Source organism: Neopsephotus bourkii, unplaced genomic scaffold, assembly GCF_033783945.1.
Source record: "Neopsephotus bourkii isolate Nb327-2 ecotype Australia unplaced genomic scaffold, CSIRO-AGI_Nbou_v1 NB_1655, whole genome shotgun sequence".
Taxonomy (NCBI): Eukaryota; Metazoa; Chordata; class Aves; order Psittaciformes; family Psittacidae; genus Neopsephotus; species Neopsephotus bourkii.
Genome location: NW_026902129.1, coordinates 1,466,356 through 1,486,703, shown reverse-complemented (window position 1 = coordinate 1,486,703; position 20,348 = coordinate 1,466,356). Strand labels below are relative to the sequence as shown.

General features: G+C 40.3%; 1 protein-coding gene across 4 annotated transcripts in view; it reads right to left on the bottom strand.

The window, feature by feature from the left end:
• POU6F2 (POU class 6 homeobox 2) overlaps positions 1-20,348 on the bottom strand; it is a 303,405-nt gene that overhangs the window by 76,150 nt on the left and 206,907 nt on the right. The gene's annotated exons all lie outside the window — the stretch shown is intronic.

The window sequence follows — 20,348 nt, the reverse complement described above, 5'->3', positions numbered from 1 at the left end:
GAAGTGGGCTGAGAAAGGGACCCTCTCAACAAAAATATAAGGAGTAAGGTTTAGCTCCACAAGGGCACTCTGCTTGTGAATTTATGGCCAGGGAGACACAAGCTGGCACTATACATTTATGGCACACATTCTTGGACGCTTGTGTGCGTCACTTGCTTGTTCTGCTGCTGTGCCAATCCTGGCTGGCAAATGGAGAGAGGGAAGAACCTTAAAACAACTGTTCTAAATATCATTTGCATTTATGAGATCACACACTAAAGGTTTCTGTAGAGATGCAGAGCAGAGAGCAGTAGTGTCTGGCTCTCCACAATTTTCAGCAGCACTCCACTGCTTCCTGCAGGCTGCAGCCAGGAATGAACACCATTGCCAATATTTATATACTGCTTTTATTTCTTCTATATTTAGATACTGGTTTTATTTTCCCTCGCTGCTCCTGCAGCCTATGAAAGTTTAAGGAATTTGAGTGAATTCCTAATAGGCACGGGGAATGTGAAGACTCAACCTGTGGGGCCTGATGGCATGCAGGACATGATGCTCCTCCTCCTCAGTTTGGCAGTGTGGTGAGATTCAGCTTCCGCCACTTGCCAGTGGCAGACAGGACAGTCACAGCCCCTTTGTGCCACTTGTTTATTTGGGACCCCATATACACACATCTCATGTTCCTCCTCATTACAGCAGCCCACCCATAAGGATTTCTCAGTATTAAGAAGATGACCCCAAGTTGAGCATGACATCAATACTTAATGTACCCTAGCAGCAACTTCTCCACACATCTCAGACACTTCTGTCCCTTGCTTAATAAGCATAATTAAATCTTATCCCACTGCTTTGAAACTGGCTGATCAGTTTTCACACATTTAGCCGGTTACATACCAAATAACCATGTTCCCTCATAATACAGAGCACACCAGGGAGAGAGATCAGGAGATAGAACACCTTTCATTCCTATCTGAGTATGTTCTTAACCCAGTGATTTGTCACTGCTATCTAGGAGAGAAAAAACAAACACAAAGCTGCCAAGGGTATAATCCAAGTCCCAAAGCACTTGATATGGAGACACTGCTGTTATTTATAAAGTTGGAGTATATCTTGTCTTGCATGCTAAATTTAATACAGCGTACGCTTTCCCACTCTAGTGAAGTCAGAAAGGCTTGAGGGAGTGCTTCTCTCACCAAGGGCTGCCAGTATCAGATGCTGGTTTACCAGTCCTGGAACCAGGGTAATGCTTTTCTGTTTCTAGGATCAGGTCCTGCCTTACTGAATGAAGGTCTTAATGTGGCCAGGCAGGGAAGGCTCTGAACATGGTGCTGTGACAAGAACCCTACTGATGTTTCCCATGTGCAGAGATTTTAAGGGAAACTCCAGGATGAAGACAAGTCACCATCAGAAAGTTTTAGTTGTGCTATGAAGACAAACTTCCCTAAATTCACAGTCACTAAGATGAATCTTACACTGCTTTTCTGCTGATGTATTGCACTTGAACTTCTGCCGAGTTGGTCCTGAATCCTGGCATGAAATGAGTAGGGTTTGATTTGGGACTAGACAAAAAATATGACTAAGTAATATTATGTGTTTGTAATTGCTTTGCAATGAATATTGATCAGTATTGAACATCTTTGAATTAATATGCTGTCCTTTTATGAAGGCTTCATAAAAGTTAGCTATAGATGAAAGTATGAATCACACATCAAGACACTGCAAACAGTGAACAAAACAGGGCAGTGCTAGTTATAATAAGTGCTTCAAATTAGCAATCTATTGTCTGTAACTAATTTAGACAAAGGCATTATCTAAGCTCTGATTTATCAAGCACTGTTTGTGATTGCTGCCTTTCTCTATCACAAGAGTATCTAGTTTCATTCTCCCAGATTATAACTTCCGAATGATCTGACAGATTTGGCCAGTCCTATATGAAGATGGAGAATGAGGGTTTCCTGAAAAAGATTAGATCCAAGTGTGAGGGCAGTCTACACTCTTCTTTGCTCCTTTCTCCACTGTGTTCTCCTTTCCTAGAAGGGAAGAGCCGGCAGATGTCTCAATCCACTCAGATTTTACTTTACCTTATTTCTATTCATTTTAGGATTGAATTCACATTATTCCAACCTTTCTTACTCACGGTAATCATGTATGTAAAATACATGGAGTAAAGGGAATACAGAGAGAAAGCAACACTGGCTAAGAAATAGACTGTTGAGGGCTTCAAGAAACACCTGAGTTGAAAGACCAGAAAAGAAAGGCAAGCATGATTGCCAAACAGTTTATAAATTAAGCCTCTTGTAATGCTCTATAGCAATGAAAAGGAAATGTTCCGAAATTTCAAGCATTTTTGCCCCTATTGACCTTGTTCATAATTGATGAGCTGCAGACATACAGATATTTCTGAGTGAAGAAGCAGATCAGAAGAAAGTCCTGTCAGGACTACAGCATGCCATTAATGGGGAGGTTCCAGTGTGCCCCCTAACTGCAGTTAATGAGATATTACACTCTTCAAGTGTTACAACATCATAATGGAATTTCATATTCCTTCACTTGCCCCCCATATTTCAGGCTATTAGTATGGAATTAAAACAATGTCCTAACGTCATGGCTATAACATGGAAATATTAACTAGGAAAATGTAACTACAACTTAATGAAGTATGTTCTCCAGGCTTTTCAGATACTATAAAGTTAGGAGTACAGTCAAACTGTTGAAAGCTTACAGCATATTATGCAACCTTGTTCTTCTAGAAATGCCATGAGACCTTTTACTCTTCCATGGTGAAAAAAAAAGGGTGAAAAACTGCCTCCTCTGTGATATTCTGATATTTCTGTAGACTGCCCTAGCTATAACAAAGCAAAAAATCAAGGAAAACTTATTAATTCCCTGAAACTACCTCTCCGCCTTCATAGCTGAGTGATTTGCAGGCAGAGATTTGATTCAGCTTGTCTTCTATTTGAAATGTTTTCACCTGTGCCATTTCCAGGAACTTTGGATGTTTTATGAGCACAGACATCAAGCGGCAGATAGGTCTACACTATAAGCAGGAGCAGGTGGAGTCCAACCCAAGCCCATATGGTTTCTGCCAATGACACAATGAAGGTGCAGCAGTATGGACTTCAGAGTAGGGTGTATAAGTGTGTCTGGGATCCTACGTGTTTGCTTGGGTGGCTCATTGCATTTAATGTCCTGTCGTAGTGCCTTGACTCTTCCTGGCTCTGAATCTTGCTTCACAAAACCTATCTTGGGTATATCAACACCTTTGCAATGCTACTTTTCTGCATTTGCAGGGCAGACCTTGTGTGGACCACCAGGCATTGCTAGAGGCCTTGGATTCCACAGGGAAAGAGGTTTATTCTGAAACCCCTCGAAAGAACCAGGAAACAACTCATAGTTCTAGCCAGATGTACTGCTGTTAGAGAACCTTTGGACACAGCACTGATTTGTTTTGCATGCTAAAGCAGATTTTTTTTATCCTGTCCCTAAGAGGTAACCAGCACTGTAGTACTGTAGCATGAACCTCACAAAGAACACTCCATCCATCTGGAGGCTCCTTCATTTTCCTGGCCAGTAATGAATCTTAAATTTTCTGAAGATCATTGCTCATCACCTGAACAAGTACTGAAGAGTAAATGAAAATAGCCACCCCATGAAAAAAAAACATTTAATGGCTGAAACAAAATGCCATCAGTGCTGTGATAACAAAAGGTTTGGAGTGCATTACTGTCAGCTCTCTACACACTCGAGGGTTGGCTACTGGGTCAGATGGTGCAACAGTCCATGTAATCTCCTGAATGGAAAAAATTAGGCTCAAAGTGCCAAATAGACGCCCACAACATAATATCAGGTAAAACAAACACATTTCTTCTATCCCCCCTCCTCAAATGTTAGAGAAATAGAGAGAAATTCCAGTCATTTCTCATTACTGTGAAGGTCAGCCTGGCTGGGAAAATTGTTTCTGCTTTACAATTCCCCAAACTGTAGAAAGCAGTTAGAGTTCTGGACAAAAACTAATGTTGCATTCAAAGGGAAAAGAGGCTGATATGGCATTGCTGCAGTAATAAGAGAATTTTTTACTCTTTCCACTTCCCTGTGAACCTAATCAACTGTGACATGAGAAAATATACTGGGCTCACCCAGCCAGAATCTGACTGCCACCTGAAAATGTCCTCAATATTCCACTGTTTGGGACTTTACAATGATCCTTCCGACATCAATTTTGTACATGTACATCAAAATGCCATTAGAAATGCTTACAAACACCTCCTGCTCACAGGCCTGCACTCAGACTCCAATCGAAGCCAGTCTGTAAAGACTCCCCAGTGGTTGACTAAAGGTTTCTTTCGATTACTCATATGAAAGCATCTGGTTATGGAAAGGCATCTTGGGGGAGCCTGGGGGATCTAAAGATCTCCCCCCTGACCTCCTATTGCCCTTGAATGTCATTAGGAGCAATATATACTGAAGGTACTTTAAAAACTGCCTTTAACATTTAATTAATATCTGTTGACTTATTAAGCTTCCTCACTCTCCTTGAGATTACCCAAATAATCCATACCTTTCCAGGGTGGCAACTAGGTGGCAGGGAGAGGAAAGGTGTAACTGAAAGGAGAGAATGAGAACATGTGGCACATATATCCTACCACACTCAGTTACATGGATGGGTATGTTTCTGCCTTCACATACGTGAACTAATGCACACATACGCCACATACATGATACAGCTGTAAATTAATTTAGCCTTGCTAGTACTTAATGCGATTCTGGTGACATTTTTATTATTTCTCAGTGATGAAAAGCTGCATAAAACTGATGCAACTGAACACAATATCACCCTCTTCTTTTGTTCTAATATTTTCAGGGAATATTACAAGTGTTTGACATATAAATGGAGCATTTGACTGACTTTAATAACCATGTGATCAATAAGAAGTGATATTTTTACAGTCTAAGTTCAATTTTTAAAGGGCCAGGGGTCATGGATCCTTATCAAAGCACTAAGGCTAAAACTTTATTTTCAGAACTTGTAATTCCTCTTTTTCTAAAGTCTGTATTGACCTAATATCATTAAAAGTCAAATTTTGCTCATAAAGTCTCAAGCTAGTATTTAGATATTTAGGAATCTATTTTAACTGTACTTTCTAGAACCATTTCAACATCTCCTTATATTAAAAGTAGTGTTGAGTGATAGGATGTCACTCAATACCTACATCAGACATTATTCCTTATCCTCAGAAGATTCCGATTCATCATACATATGCTCCTTATATATCTTATATCCATCTTTCTGTATCAGTCATCTTTCAAAAATCTCCTCTTAAAAGAGCTCAGGAAACATCATTTGCATGATTGCAAAATGAGAATCAGCCAGACACAGCCCAAGCACCAGGCAGCCCTCCCAGGAAGAGCAGTGCTCATGCCATGCTGAAGTGGCAGCTCTCCCATCCAAACAGCTGAGAGAATATCACGTAACCTATGCATTCAGTCCCCTTCTCCCCAGAGAGAACAAAGCCAGACGAGTCTTGACTTACATCTGGAATATTTACAGAGCTCCTGTGGGTCTGTTTAGCACTTACAGAAATGGTTCATTAACATTTCCAACAGGCAGTTCTCTAACTGAAAAGACATACACACTTGGACACAGTTAGAGGCTCACAACCTTTTTCTGAGGCTATTTAGAAATGTTTCCTTTGTAAAAGCAACCATGCATACTGGGACATGTAGGAGGGTAACTTCTCTTTCAGGCCTGATGAACAGCAAACTATTTATATTCCAAGAAGGAAAAGTAAAAGCCCTCAAGTGTTCATTATTCTAACAAATCAGGGCACTCACCAGCACGTGGAGACTCTGGTGGAAGCCTCATGTCTGATTCAGGTGCTGTGAAAGGGTTGAACCTGGGGCTGAGATACTGTTTCATGAGATGATTTCACCAGATGCCATGAATATACTTGTTTTTCAGTGAATATACAGTTTTCAGGAAAAACTAATGAAAAAGACATCTTCAGTTGTCCAGCTGTTTGAAAGAAGGATGCTAGGCATCTTGCGAAGGATGAAGTTCTAGGAAAATGAGGGTGGTTATTGCCTTGACGATTGAAAACCTCAGTCCTTGAGGTAAATCTTTGCTCAGTGCTGGACCATTTCACTGGCATGGCTGACTTTATTTCACAGGGCAATCCTTGGTCTGTCAGCTGTCAGAAGGGGGAAGTGCACTGATCTTTTTCTTTCTACCTTGTGAGGAGCCTCCTCCGCAGATCATTACTCCTGTTGCCTTGATGTGCTGAATTACCCTCTGGGAAACTTAAAAACAGCACCCTCATGTGAACATTATATTCAACAGTGTGCAGCTTTCCAGTTTACTGGAGAGATGTCAGACTTTGCTTTGCTAAGCATCAGGCAGTATTTCTGAAGCCCGCAGTGATTTCTAAACTAAGGATTAAGTTCAAATATTTTGCTACAATTTATTTTTGCAAATAGGTTTAAAAATTGTGATGGAAAAATGTATTGCACCATTATTATTTCCATTGGAAATGAAACCTTCTGAAAAGTAGTGGGCATTTTAATGGTGTTTAAGAAACTTCTCTTTCCATAAGCTCCCCAAAAAAGTGTTTTGGTAGTTCTGAAATCTCCCTGGTTTGGGCTCTTCATTTTGAAACCAGTCTCTCAAATGGCATAGGGGTGCATACAGTAACCAGATGAAACTGGACTTCACAGTTTTATTTTCTCCATGTAAACCTTTGTCAGCTATCCTGTTTTTTCTGTTTCCTTTTTCTGGTTTGGAGTCAAATATTTATTGAGATCATGGAATATCGCTGGGTTTGAGTTTTGCCTAATCCTAGCAGTAAGAATCCTGTGAAGAGATTACAGAAACAAATACAGCATGTCCAGAAGAATTCCACAAGTTTCAGTATCTGTTGCTCAATGAGAGGTGAATCTTATCTGAAAATAAGGTAGGTCTTTTGGACGGTCCTTTGGAAAACAGAGCAGCCTCCGGCTGGCCTCCAGGCTTCCAAGTGAGGCTATAACCAGGACTGTGATCTTACTTTTTATGATCTGGAGTAAAGGATATTGTTAACCTAGAGAATCAGATTAAGGCTTTCAAAACCACACACTGAAGATGAGGCCTACATGTTCTTATTGATTCACAGAGGTAAGTGGAGATGATGTATACAAGTGTTGAAGCATTGAGCATTTTAAAGTCCTGTTTAGGTTGATGCTTGTCTAAGAGTATCATGCCAGAGAGCTGGGAGATGTTTCCACATTTCACTAGATGGTTTGAGGTTTCTCTGGAGGTTTTTCATATAAATGAATGCTGTGCAAGCCATGCTTACCATGAAATAGGTATATGGTATCTAGTGCAAAACGGCAGTAATGGCTTTTTTCATAAGTAATGGCCCCACCAAATGCATCTCACATGTATATGCTGACACTTCCAACCACTATCCTCATTTTTATTTTGTGAATAATTGCTCTTTCTCTATGTGACTGCTGCTTTTTCTGCTGACTCCATTCCCCTTTTGACCTGCAGACCCCTCAGATAAATATCCCAAGGATATCCTCTTTGTGTTCCAAAACATAGGGTAGTTTAATGACTTGTGAAATCATCTGTTTCAGCCTTTAAATAATTTACATGTTACTGTGTTTTCCTCAGTAAACCGTGGTAATGTCCCTCCTAAAAATAATAGGCAAACTCTTCTTGTAACTTACACTTTATACAGCACTTCAGTTAGAAAACAAAAAAGGAACTATCACCTGCTTGACTGGATCAGTGATCTTTAGGAGGCACAGACATCTCTTAGAAGAAAAGAATTAAGGTCTTTTCCTAACCAGCAATCTAAAAGTTACTCCTATGCTTCACTCAGGTATGTGTGAAAAACAAACAAATATCAAAAGGCAGGCTCTTCACTTGCCCACCTCTCTTTGGTAACTGGGCTGCCCTCAGGACTCGCAAGCAACAGCACATGTGCATTTGCCTTCAGAAGCCTTTTATTTTTCTTTCACTTGCTCACTTGGTGCCTGGACAGAAACTTCCTATGGGTCAGACCTGGCTCACAGGCCACCAGTTGCATGACTTTGATCTAAATGTGCTTTACTTCTAGCTTCCTTCTTGCTGGACCACTGACTGATGGTCTACACACAAGGTTTTGTTCTTTTCCTACTATTTTCCTTAGTGTATTTTTTACCACTGTAATCCTTAGTGTTATTAAACTAGTGTAAATATGAATTGCTTAGAAGACATGTATTTTTCATAATGCTGATATATTAATATGCCTGTTTGTGAAGTTATACATTTAAGAGCTCAGTAACTCATATAAATACAGGATATTGCATGAAGCTGACTGGCTTGGTCTGAATTTTGGTATTTGCAAACTGTCAGTTTCCTGGGACATAACCTATAGACATGAGCAAGATTTTTCTAAGAAACCCAGGGATTGAAATCTGTATTTGTGCTCCTTCGAGGGCTAAGTAATAATTTCTACAGTTCACATTAATGGGAGTGACTCAACCCTTCTGAAAATTAGATCAATGCCGATTCAAGAGACTAGCGTTAGACTTGTACAACGTTATTTAGTTGTAACTTGTCTACACTCCCTTTGTCCAAAGGCTAATAGAATATAATTACAGTAGCCTAGGAAAAATTTGATCATTCAAATTATCAGGCAGCCTCCCATTCAAAACTCCCTATTGTCACTCTCCCCGATAGCTCTGTCAGTGACATACTGCTCTATCTCTCACTCATAAGCAAGTGAGATAAAATTATCCTGAGAAGTAAATGCATGAGCAAACAGTAGGTACACATCAACACAAAGGGTGCAATGGCCCACAGTGCGCGTACTAAAGCAAAGGTCTTCACTGCATTACTGTCATAACGGTTGGGTTTAAGTCTTTCACAGATGTCAAAGGACATTTTAAATTAGCTTCAACCATTGCATAATGAAGCTTGATTAAAAGAGATGGTTTCTGCTGGGCCTCAGCATGCTGAGTAGTGCCAAACATGGGAACAGTGTAATGGAAAGAAAATGGATAGGAATGGGAATGCACTTGGTATTTCATATCTAGCGTGTCCTCATTCTCCTTAACTCTTGATGTAGTCAAATATCTTTGTATTCACTTCTGAAGATTTAGGCTACAATCACACAACACAAAGGTATATGATAAGCATATTTAACCAGCACAATACTTCTACACAGATTTAAAAGCAGTGCCCCAAGGAGATACAAACTTTTAACTAAATCAGTCCTCTACAACAAAATGTTACAGTGGAATAATTTCTGTATATATAAATAAGCCCTCCATAAATACTTTACTATGCATTTTTTTCATGGCATGGATTTAAGTTTGAGAAGATTCTCTCTCTTTTTGAAAAATTAATGTGAACATTTTAGAAGAAAAGAAAGAGAAAACACACATAAGGACCATTAAAATTCTGACTCTCCAGCCTCAGGAGTTGATCTTCTACACGTGTAGTTAAGTATGTAGCAACTCTCAGCTGTTTTCCATTGCCTACAGATTACTGATGTTGCTACAGGTTAAGACTGAGTTCTAAAGCTGTTTCTCTTACTAGTGAGCGCTTGCTTTTCAACATTTTAAAGTGAAGATGTGAACAAACCTTTGATTCAGTGACTGAATATTTCAATGCCAATATATTTTGCATGTAAAATATAAAAATCTCTGTGTGTTGCATTTGAAATCTGATAAATATTTATTATCAATGCTGTTTGCTTTTAATCTGTTCAGGATATCATTCCTCCAGCTCTTTAGTACTTAAACAAAAATGGCATTTACATTACAATATTGCTTGCCAACAATCTCATTTTCTGGTTTAGTCAGCAGCCTTCATGCTTGATTAGTCTTTAATTATACAAATACCTACATATTAAAAAAGTTTTCTTTTTTCCATACTTTGAGCATGTAATTATTTTCTCTTGCATGCAATAACCTTTAATTTTAGGATTAAGCAACTGATTCTCTTTAGTATGGATGGATTTTTTCAAGTGTTAAAGCAAATTTGGTTATTGTATTACGAGTAGGAAAATTAACTTTAGGAAAACCTTTCATTAGTGCATTTGACAGCACACTGAGCAGCTGACAGAACTTCAAAATATTCAGTATGCTTGAAAACAAAATGGATACCACGCCTGTGTCCTCTGAAGTCAACAGCAACACTGCTCTGAATTCAGCAAGAGAGTGACGGGGGCTACACATCTTTCTCTTTTCAATATTCCTTGCTTTTGTAGTATTAGTGTTACAGCAGTACCTAGAAGCCCAATGCAAGATCAAGGCCTCATTGCATTATACCAAAAACCTGTAAAAGTTTGCAGTCTAAAGAGATCAAACAATGGTGGGAGAATTGACAAAAGAACAGAAAGACGAAGTGACATGCCAGACAGTGACAGTGCTGGGACTGCAGTCTGGTGCTCCTGACTCCAACAACCCGTTTCCTAGAGCACTTCGCTTCCTGATGCAAATGAACTTTTCAAAGGTGAATTCAGTAAGCAAAGGCATAACTTGATAATGAGATTAGAGCTAAATATGCAGATGGTATGTGTCAGTAGCGCTCCCTCCCCTCCTTTCCCTGCAGTCTTCACTCATGAGAGCATGGACTGCCAAGTTTGGGTCTACAGGACTGACATATGTTATCTCTATACTTGCTTGTACATTTGAAGTACCAGTGATTTCCCCCTAGACATACTCTTTGAATGTCTATGGGGAAAACATCAAGGAATTTTAGAATGGCTTGGTTTTCTCAAGTTTTGTTTATTTTTATATTTGTTTTACACAAACTGAAAATTCTGTCAGACATATTTTGATTGCATGGAGAACATGTTTCGTAGCCAGAAGACAGTTAAAAAAAACCCAAGGAAGCTGTAATTCTATAAAGTTGGGGAGGGAGAAGAGGGGGAAACCTTCCTAATGGCATACTAAGCTTGCTGCTGTCTGACTTGAGAGCTATGAGAAACCTCCTGCCAACTTCCCTAGTAGTACTGTTAAGTCTCGTTATAAAGTGAAAAGTTGCAGACAGAGGTAGGATGGAAATGCACACACCATCTCATTCTAGAGTGGTGATCAGTGATACAAGTTCAGCCTTTCACAGTGCCAATCTCATTTTGTGACTCTCTTTCCCAGTGGAAAAGGCACTGTGAATAACAAAGACATTGTTTTTTCTCCCCTCTCTTCCTCACAACATTTTCTTTTTCCTGCCTAAAATCAAGCCCTGTCCTTGAGGAATTCTATACTGCACCCTCAGATGAATCCTGGGAATGAGACTGCTTCTTCCCGGACCTTGATCCCAGTACATCCTTAATCCTCACCACCTGCCCCACAGCCCATAGAGCACCCACACTGCAGTTCTGCTTGGCACTCTGCAAGGTGTCAGCCATCTCCTGGCAAATGTCAAGAGGCGATCAGCCCCCTACCACCTCCTGTCTTGTTCCAGATGGAGCCACCAGTTCAACAATCACAGCACTGCCCAAACTGGGAGGAGAGCAAGAAGAGACAGAGACAGCACTCCAGCTGGGGTTACCTATCCAGCAGGTTGAAAATGGGATTATATGGTTACTAAGGTGAAAATCACAAGAGCATTAGCAACTAGCAATTTTAATACCACTTGCCATCACATTCATTCAGAATAAGCTTCTGATATCAGTTTACTGGCCATCTCTACAACGAAGTACTGCTCCGTACTTTGACTGGGCCCATATTTTAGGGTTTTCTTTCTAGCACCTGTGTTTTTGCTAAGAGACAAGGATCCTCCAGGTCTGACGGCTTCCCTGGTGCTTGCTGCAAGCATGGAAATATTTCTTAACAGGTGCACAAAGATACTGCAGCAGCGATTGTTGCTTTAAAGATTCTCAGCTCCTTTAAGAACCAAACTGTATCATCTCCATTCCTTTAAGTCAAAGGATAACCACAGCAACATAGGATATGCTATTTTCATATATCAGTTCTTCTCAAAACTCATCTTTGCCTTCCCATCTCTTCTAGAGAAGAGGTTGGTTCTCCAACTGGAATCCTCACAGGATATTTGGTCATGTCTAAGCTATAACAAATAAGTGAAATTCTTGTCCTAATTTAAGATGTAATTTAATGTAATTACTGTCCTAATTGATGTAATTCCTGACAAAGATGTAATTCCTGACCTAATCTAAGATGTAATCTTGTCCCAATTTAAGGTGTAATTTCTGTTGAAAATGCAGATGAAATATGGAATATTGAAATGTTTCAGCAAACAAAAACTTGCATGTGAAAATGATGAAGTATTTCAGCAGACTTCACATCATCACCATGAATAAAACTGTTTTGATTTCTTTTGTTAATTACTATGTTTTAGGCAATTTAATGTAATAAACTGTTGACATACAACTGAAGCTGATTTTGAACAAACGCCATCTTCAGTTCTTTCCATTTCCCAGGCCTAAAATAGAAAATAAAAATGGATTTTTGGGCGGGGGAGAACCCAACTTTATGGAGTTACGCAATTGTTGGAGAGGAAAAATCGCTTAGAAAATTCCTGATCAGTTTAAGGTACTATAGTATCAAAACAAAAATTGGGTGTACTTCAAGGGTAAGACAATTTCTGAGGCTGAAAGTGTTCATCTGTTTTCTTCTTCTCTTTCATTTACTTCATTTCCTTTCCCAGCTGGTGGCAAATACTTTCATTTCTTGACTTTGTCCTGGATCAGGAGCAAAAAGTGCAGTGGTGCTACAAGACATGTTGTCCTGAAAATCATTCAAACCTTGCTGGTCAAACTACTAATAGGAAGCCTGCAGAAGATGTCCTTATGGTGGGACCCCTGAAGACCCACAACCTACCTCCTTCTAACATGGCTTCTACCAGTGACTTATTTGTTTTTTAAAACGGTTATAGCAGAATGCACTATATTACAATACACAATGTACAAATTATTTTTAGGATCATCACATCTGTAAGATACCAAGTCTGTTATTTCCTACCTACTGGAGATGCCTTCTCATGTGCTGCAATGTACCCACTGGCTTAAATGATCCTCATTTCCTCGTACCCTAACCCACTAGGAGCTCTTAGAAATACACATTTTTTGACTTGTACCTAAAGTGGTAGCCTCTGACTTTTTAATTTTCCATTTTCCACATAATAAATTGTTGGCTACTTTAAACAAAAGCAGAAGGTTGCTGGAGAAAGGAGAGAAACAAAACAAGAAGGATATGGAAAGCTCATGTATCCAGTGCAACCCCCTTGGATAAAAGGCTATTTTTTTTCCTTTTCCCTAATTTGTTTCTAGTTGCAGCACTAAGGTCAGAATAAGCCAAGAGAATGAATGGGATAAACGTCCTGATGGGCTGCCCGAAGCTGCCTGGTGTTACGGATCAGCGTAAAACCAGCTCTCTTTCCTCTGCCTGGGCCGATGTAACTCACTGGAGTGGCAAATTACATCAGACCTACAGCTGTAACCCGACATTATGATTAATTTGATCAGTAATTTCTCCTGTTTTTCATTTTAATCGGTGTGACTATTCTGCTGTGGCAGGTCTTTCAGATCTAATTAAGATAAATTTCAGAGTAAAAGACTTGGCAGAATTTTCGAGTCAAATCCGAGCGTCAAGTGTGAAGACCTGCAGCACCAGTCAATCAATTTCCAGTAAAGACGGCGGGCTGTAACTTAGCAATCAACCCATTAACACTTAAGCAAATTTCATAATCTCCAGGCCTGTGCTTAGTCACTCTCTCAAAACAGTCTGGCTATCAATAAAAGAGAGAGAGTAGTAGTATTTATTAAACACCTGCCCTAAACTGCATCTGCTAAAACCACCCCGAGAATCCACCAGTGGACACTCGGATAGATCTCAGCAACATGCCTGAAAAAGGCTTAATTTGAAACTTTAAAACACAGGCTGGAGTGGCCTTCCCCCCCCCCCCCCCCCTTTCTTCTCTTTTCCTTTTGAGGCAGTACCTAGAAGCTGATCAGCCTCCTTCAGGTGCTATTTGTACAAGGAGCCTATAATAACATAACATCAGGGCTATACCCTTCCATAATATAGCTCCTCAATCAGATCCAGTAGCCCACTAGGTTCTCTGGGTTCACTTGGTCGACTTGCTTGCAAACAGAAGAATTTCTTTGTCTCACAGAATTAGAAACCTGTGGCGACTTGCTTTTTTTTTTTGGCTTTATTACAAAGGCGTGAGTGGTATGAAAAACAGGGAAAAATAAAGTCATGCTTTGGCAGATTTTTTTATCCCTATTTTTTAGAAATATGAGGGAAAATAAGAGGAATAAATGCTAGCAAAACAGATCCACTGGCTTTTAAACAGTGTCTGAGGGGCTGTGTCAATTTTTCCTGTTCCTAAGATCCCCAAGGGTCCTCCTCTCTGCCTAGAGAGGCTCTGGAAATAAAATACCTTATGGGATATGGATCCTTTCCCAAATTTATCCTGGGAGGATATTATTTATTTATTTCCCCATTTATTAAATACTTAGGTTGCTTTAGGGAGTTTATTAAATGCTCCCATTTCAGAACCCAGAGCTTCCTGGGCAAACAGCTTCACTTTCCTCTCCTTCAGAGAATTCTCTAGCAAATGGTTTCCTATATTAGCCTCAGCTTCTGCCCCTTGGGTGCTAATAATGCCAGTTGTTTTGCTGGAAGATTAATTTCCTTTGCTTTAAATGTGAGTCAGACACCAGTACTCCTTGTGCTTCTGAAAATAGCAACACCTGCAGAGTATATCTGGATGGGCCAGGCAGACAGTGCTCCAACTGAGAGAAGGTTTCCTCAGGGAATGAAGAGACTAGCTTATGAAGTCTTTTTGAGAACCCTTAAACATCTCTTCGCTTTGTTTAAATGCAGTATTCAACAGCTTTACAGTGTGATGTCCCAATGCCTCAAAACCCCCCAAAAACAGTGAGCTTCTGGGAGAAGAAAGACATCTGAGGACATCTGAAACTCTACTTGGTCCTGTGGATGGATGCAGTCCTACACCTTACTGAAACTTGCCTTTCTGTGGAAATGATGCCTACGCCTACCCAGGTACACATGAAGAGTGGAAGTCCTCAAATAAGCTGAACCAGGAAACCAGCTGGCATTTCTCTTCACTGTGCACCTGGATCAGGTAGCATGGTACAACCCAGTGCAGAGATACCTGGGTGTCCATCTACGACAAATTGCTACGCTGCCACATCAGAGTGGCCTAACTGGTGGCAGACCCAGAAGGCATGAGAGAATAAAGGAGGCACTAGATGCACTGAAACTCAAAGCCAATAATTTCTCAAACTGGGTTCAAGCTGATGAACAATAATGCTTGTGTGGGTCACAGAACTACCGCACTGGCAAAAGTAGCACAAACATGAGAGGACAGGAATCACAACAGCATATGCAGTGGGTAATAGGCACATGTATGACCTTGACTTTCTAGGTAGTGGAGATTTTTACACAAGTATCTGCCTCTTCCACTTTTATCAACCCACAAAAATCATTAAAACACTGTAAGACTACTCAGAAATCCAAAACTGTCCACAGAAAAAAGATGTTTAAATCTGTCTGAAATGAGCAGGGGATGAAATATGCAAAATACTCTCAAGAGTTCACCAAGCTCAACTCACTTCAGCTGACTGCAGGAGAGTTTCCATGCTATTAGTTTAGAACTGATACCTAGGTCCTGCTGTACCTCCTGGAAACCCACCTAAGATCAGCGCTTCAACAGGCTCTCACTAAGCAGGTGATGGGCATGAATAAATGTCCACTGTACATGTCTATATCACTTGTTGCCTTGTGATGTGCAGTATCTTAATCGCTGTTGATAGCAAAGATTAGGAAATTCTAAAAAATGGATCCAAAGCACAGCATTTGCTCACCATTTATAAAAGATTTCTTTGTCAAACATTACCAAGTAACTTGGGAATAGATTCAGACAGTCAGACATTGCACAGTGTTATATACAGGAAGAAGGCTGGATGATTTTAGCAAAACAAGAATCCTGCTCAGTGGTACTTCTGGTGTCAAAGTCTTGAACAAGTTTTTTTGATCTCATGATTCACTAAGCATGAGAAAAGTACAGCAGGTCTTGGCTGTGAACACAGACATAAAGACAGCCCGTGACTGTAGTCCTTGCGAGCTTACCCAGATGCTTTTCTCAAACCAACAGAGACTTGGTTGTTTCTTCTGTATCTTAAATATATGTAAATTTATCAAAGGGTCAGTAAACACTGAGATTTCTGTAAGGTAGAATTTTCCTTAATGAGAAGCTAACCAGTGAATGAGGTGGGGGGCGAAGGGAAAGGGTGGTTTTGGTTTTGTGACTTTGTGACTGTTGGAGCCTCAGGCATCTGTGTACACATTCTCCCTCATTTACAGCTGAGTGTTTCAGCCTTTCTGCTTTTCTTTTCTCCTTTGTTATAAAAGTGTTGAGGTTCCAAATACATTATTTAAGATTAGTATGAAAAATTAATCTGAAGGAGGCTCTGGTTTTGCTATCCTGGAGTTTGCTATTACTTGGAAGATTTTTCTGCTGTTGTCATCTCCTCACTTCCCTTCTTCCCTCCTTTTATTATTATTTTTTTCTCTTCATCATCTTCCACCAGCTGCAGTTACTGTAGGCAGGCTTCTGTGACAAAAAGGTGCTTTAGGAAAGAGTTGTGAAAACGGACAGAATAATTTTACAGTGGGGCAATCCCTGGGGGATTTCCTGTTTGTCTATTCGCACATGAACAGAACAGTAGAAATCATTGGGAATTCCTCTATACCTATAGTGTAGCTCTCCCTTTATAGATCTGGCTGTGGGTACATTCTTCTCAACCATACTGCTGAAAAGTACGGTGAGTGCCAGCACCAGAAGCTAACCTCTATTTGGAGCCAGTTAAATACATGTTGCTGATAAAAAGTGCCTTATTCTGGTAGTCAAGCAGAATAATTGGCTACTTAGTACTTGGCTCATCTGATTTTATACAGTATATAATCATGATATTATAGCTCCAGAAATTGAATTGGACAGAAACTCCGTAAGTTGTGGTAACCATGCTTTGAAGCTGCAACATGCTGACCATTCAAGAACCCATATAGTTTGCTATGTAATAACATTAAACATTCACAGGAGAAGTGGATTTTCCCAGAAGTAAAGGGTTTAAAGTGCCCGGTTTACAACATGCCTTCCACCTCTGGATTTCTTTGTCTCAGTCCATTGACACAACAGAAGTATAAATCAGACTACGATTACCTGTATGAGGAATGTCACCATTCTAAAATGAAGGGATGAAATTTCATCATCTACCTGACCTGCCACCTCCTGAAACAGAGCTCTGCTTTGGAAAATTCTCCTCTGGCTTGTCACCTTCTGCAGGTCAGCAATGCCCCTGGTTCTGCAGAGGTCTGCTTTTACCAGTGTAAATCTGAAGCATCATTACTAATGTGAGCACAGAATCCAGGCCCTGGACCCTAAAGCGAGGCTTTTCATCTTTCTCCGCAACCATTAAAAGACTTCCTAAACATAATAGTTTCGTAGCTACAATCCAGCCCACTGAACTGAGTAAAGCAGAGGGATAAAATTAGAGCAGAGTATTGCAGAACAATCTGTCATGAATCATTCTGAGACTTTTAGCTGGTGTATGCTGCACAGGTATTATTAATTCCTGATCAGCCAGCACAAGTACCTCATCCAGGTAGACCTAAGCAAGTCGTTTTCATTTAATTTGCCTTCTGAAGGACATGACAGCATCTGTACATTTTCAGATGTAATTGCTGTTATCCTTCAGAGTTTTTTGAAACAAACACAATCATCCTCCTGAATTACTGACTTTCCATGACAATTTTTTGAGGTTGCATTGTTCTAAACTAATATCTTTCAGACAGATCCTGAATAATGTAAGAGGATAAAGCCCACATGAAAAAATCAAGAATTCAGAAATGAAATTTAAGCTGTCAAACTTTAACTTCGTTGATCTTTATTCCCTTAATATTCTTCAAACAAAACCCATTTCATTCTAGTTCATAAAGCACATTACCTTAGAGGCCATAATATAGCTGAATTTTGTTCTAGGTCGATTTTTAAGTCAAAGCATTAGACATTTAAAAACTCCACATTTAAAGCAGCTATTATAGACTGGCTCTATGACCTGCTGCCAGATGTGTGCTCCCTCCTTTTTTTAGTGTTTTAGTTTCTATATTTGTGTGTAGAAAAAAAACCCAATTTCAGATCCAGTCTTGAGATCAGATGTATGGGGGTAAAACAGCTTTCCTCTGCAGGATTTACAATGGAAAGACAAATTTCACAGAAGAGATCTTACCACTGCTCTGCTTTAGTAAAGTACCTGAACACATCCTTCAACCATATATAAAGTGCAACAGCAGTTCCTTTGGAAATATTTCAGAGTCTCGCTGGTTTGCATATAAAGAATCTCACCATTCTCTGCAATATGACAGAGCATGTTTCAAGTTCTTAAGTATTTCTTTGGGAAGCTTCAGAAGTGTTATACTTGATGTAGAAATACTGCAGAAAAGGCTAGGAGGCCAAACTAATGGCCCTCCACACACTGCTAAGGTGAGGCCTGAAATACCGTGTTAAATTGTGGCTTTTCTTCTGGATGTCAGCACACGGTGCATTTGTATCTGTCAACAAACTTTGGGGCTTCATAGAATAGTTAGGGCTGGAAAGGACCTTAAGATCATCTAGTTCCAACCCCCCCACCATGGGCAGGGACACCTCCCACTAAACCATGTCACTGAAGGCTCTGTCATGGCTATTTAAATGGTGAGGATCAGAGAGGAAAGAATGTTAAAATACTTATCCTCCAATTTCTTAGTAACTCTTTAATGCTGAGCCAGAGCTGACAGCTAATGACTTCCAATCCCCTAACAGTTGCTCTGAAAGCGTCCCAGTCACGCAGCTGACTTAGCAGTACTGCTGAGCTCAACGCAGGGGAAATGCCAGACCTCTCATGCTTGTGTCTTTCACTAAGTGTAAGCCCAGTTCCTAAGACGTTTCACAGAATCCCAGCCTGGTTGGTGTTAGAAGGGACCTTAAGGCTCATCCAGTTCCAACCACCTGCCATAGGCAGGGACACCTTCCACTAGAGCAGGTTGCTCCAAGCCCCTGTGTCCAACCTGGCCTTGAACACTGACAGGGATGGGGCAGCCACAGCTTCTCTGGGCACCCTGTGCCAGCACCTCAGCACCCTCACAGGGAAGAGCTTCTTTCTAATGTCTAAGGAGATGCTCTCCTGCTGACCTGCGATTCCTCTCCAGGCTCTGGGCATCTATTTCCAGCATTGGCATCAAACTGGTAGGAGTGGGACAGACTGAGAATCTCCTTACCCTAGCAACTTTAGTTTAAAGCTCTCTTCAGCAGCTTGGCAAGCCTATGACTGAAGATGCTCTTCCCCTTTTCTGACATGGGAATAGTGTTCAAACTAAAACCACCTCAGAGTACTTGGTTCCCTCCTTCCATTTCTGTTGAGTCTACCACATCCAGACCACCCTCAGAAGGGAAGCTGTAGGACAAGTGCGCTGAAGAGAAAGATGTGCCAAGGTATGTCCATGAAAACTGATGCTGGCACCTCCCATGCAAGGAAATACTGGTTTTACTCACTTTTATTGTACTTCTGCAAGTGAGGTGTGACCCTGAAGAGCTAACAGTAGAAAGTGCTTCTACTGGCCTGTACCTGTAGGTCACAGATGAGATTAGAAGTACTTAGGTTCAGTTGAGATTTACATTAGGGTCAGAGGGCACATGAGAGCTAAGGCTTCAGATTCAGCATTAGTACAACCCTCTTGAGGTATGTGGACTGACGTAATCCCTCTTTCTCCCTACCCCAACCCTAATTTATGTGTGCATTTGCTTTGTTTGGAAAACTGAATGCCTTTTGAAGCGTAATATACAGCAGGCAGTTTCAGCAACATACAGTGTACACAGTTAGCATGCATACATCACAGCTGCACCAAGACAATAAAATCTAACAGAAGCTCCTCTGGAAATATTCCTGTCTCTGTATGTCAATAATCTGCATACTAAAGAGTCCCAAAGCACTCACTAGCATGACAGACTGGGCATTAAGTGGTGCCCAGGTAGCCCTTCAGACAACACAGAGAAGAAGCTCTAGAAACATTATGCTCTACTATAAGAAAAAGCTCAGAAAGCAAGGACACATCTCTTGTGGACTTTTAAGTCTATTATCTAAACCACTAAAAAATCAGATTTGATGCAGTTTAGTTGAAGCTTAAATTAATGCAGACTTAACTGACCACACAGCAAACACAGCTTCTTGTAAACCAATTCCCTTAATTGTCTGAAAAAGGATTTTTTAATTATTAAGCTAATGCAGTTTAATGTCTGCAGGAAATGGAGCCAATATGGAGAAAACCTTTAAGGTCAGTCTTAAAATTTAGAGAATAAAGTGAATAGAGACTTT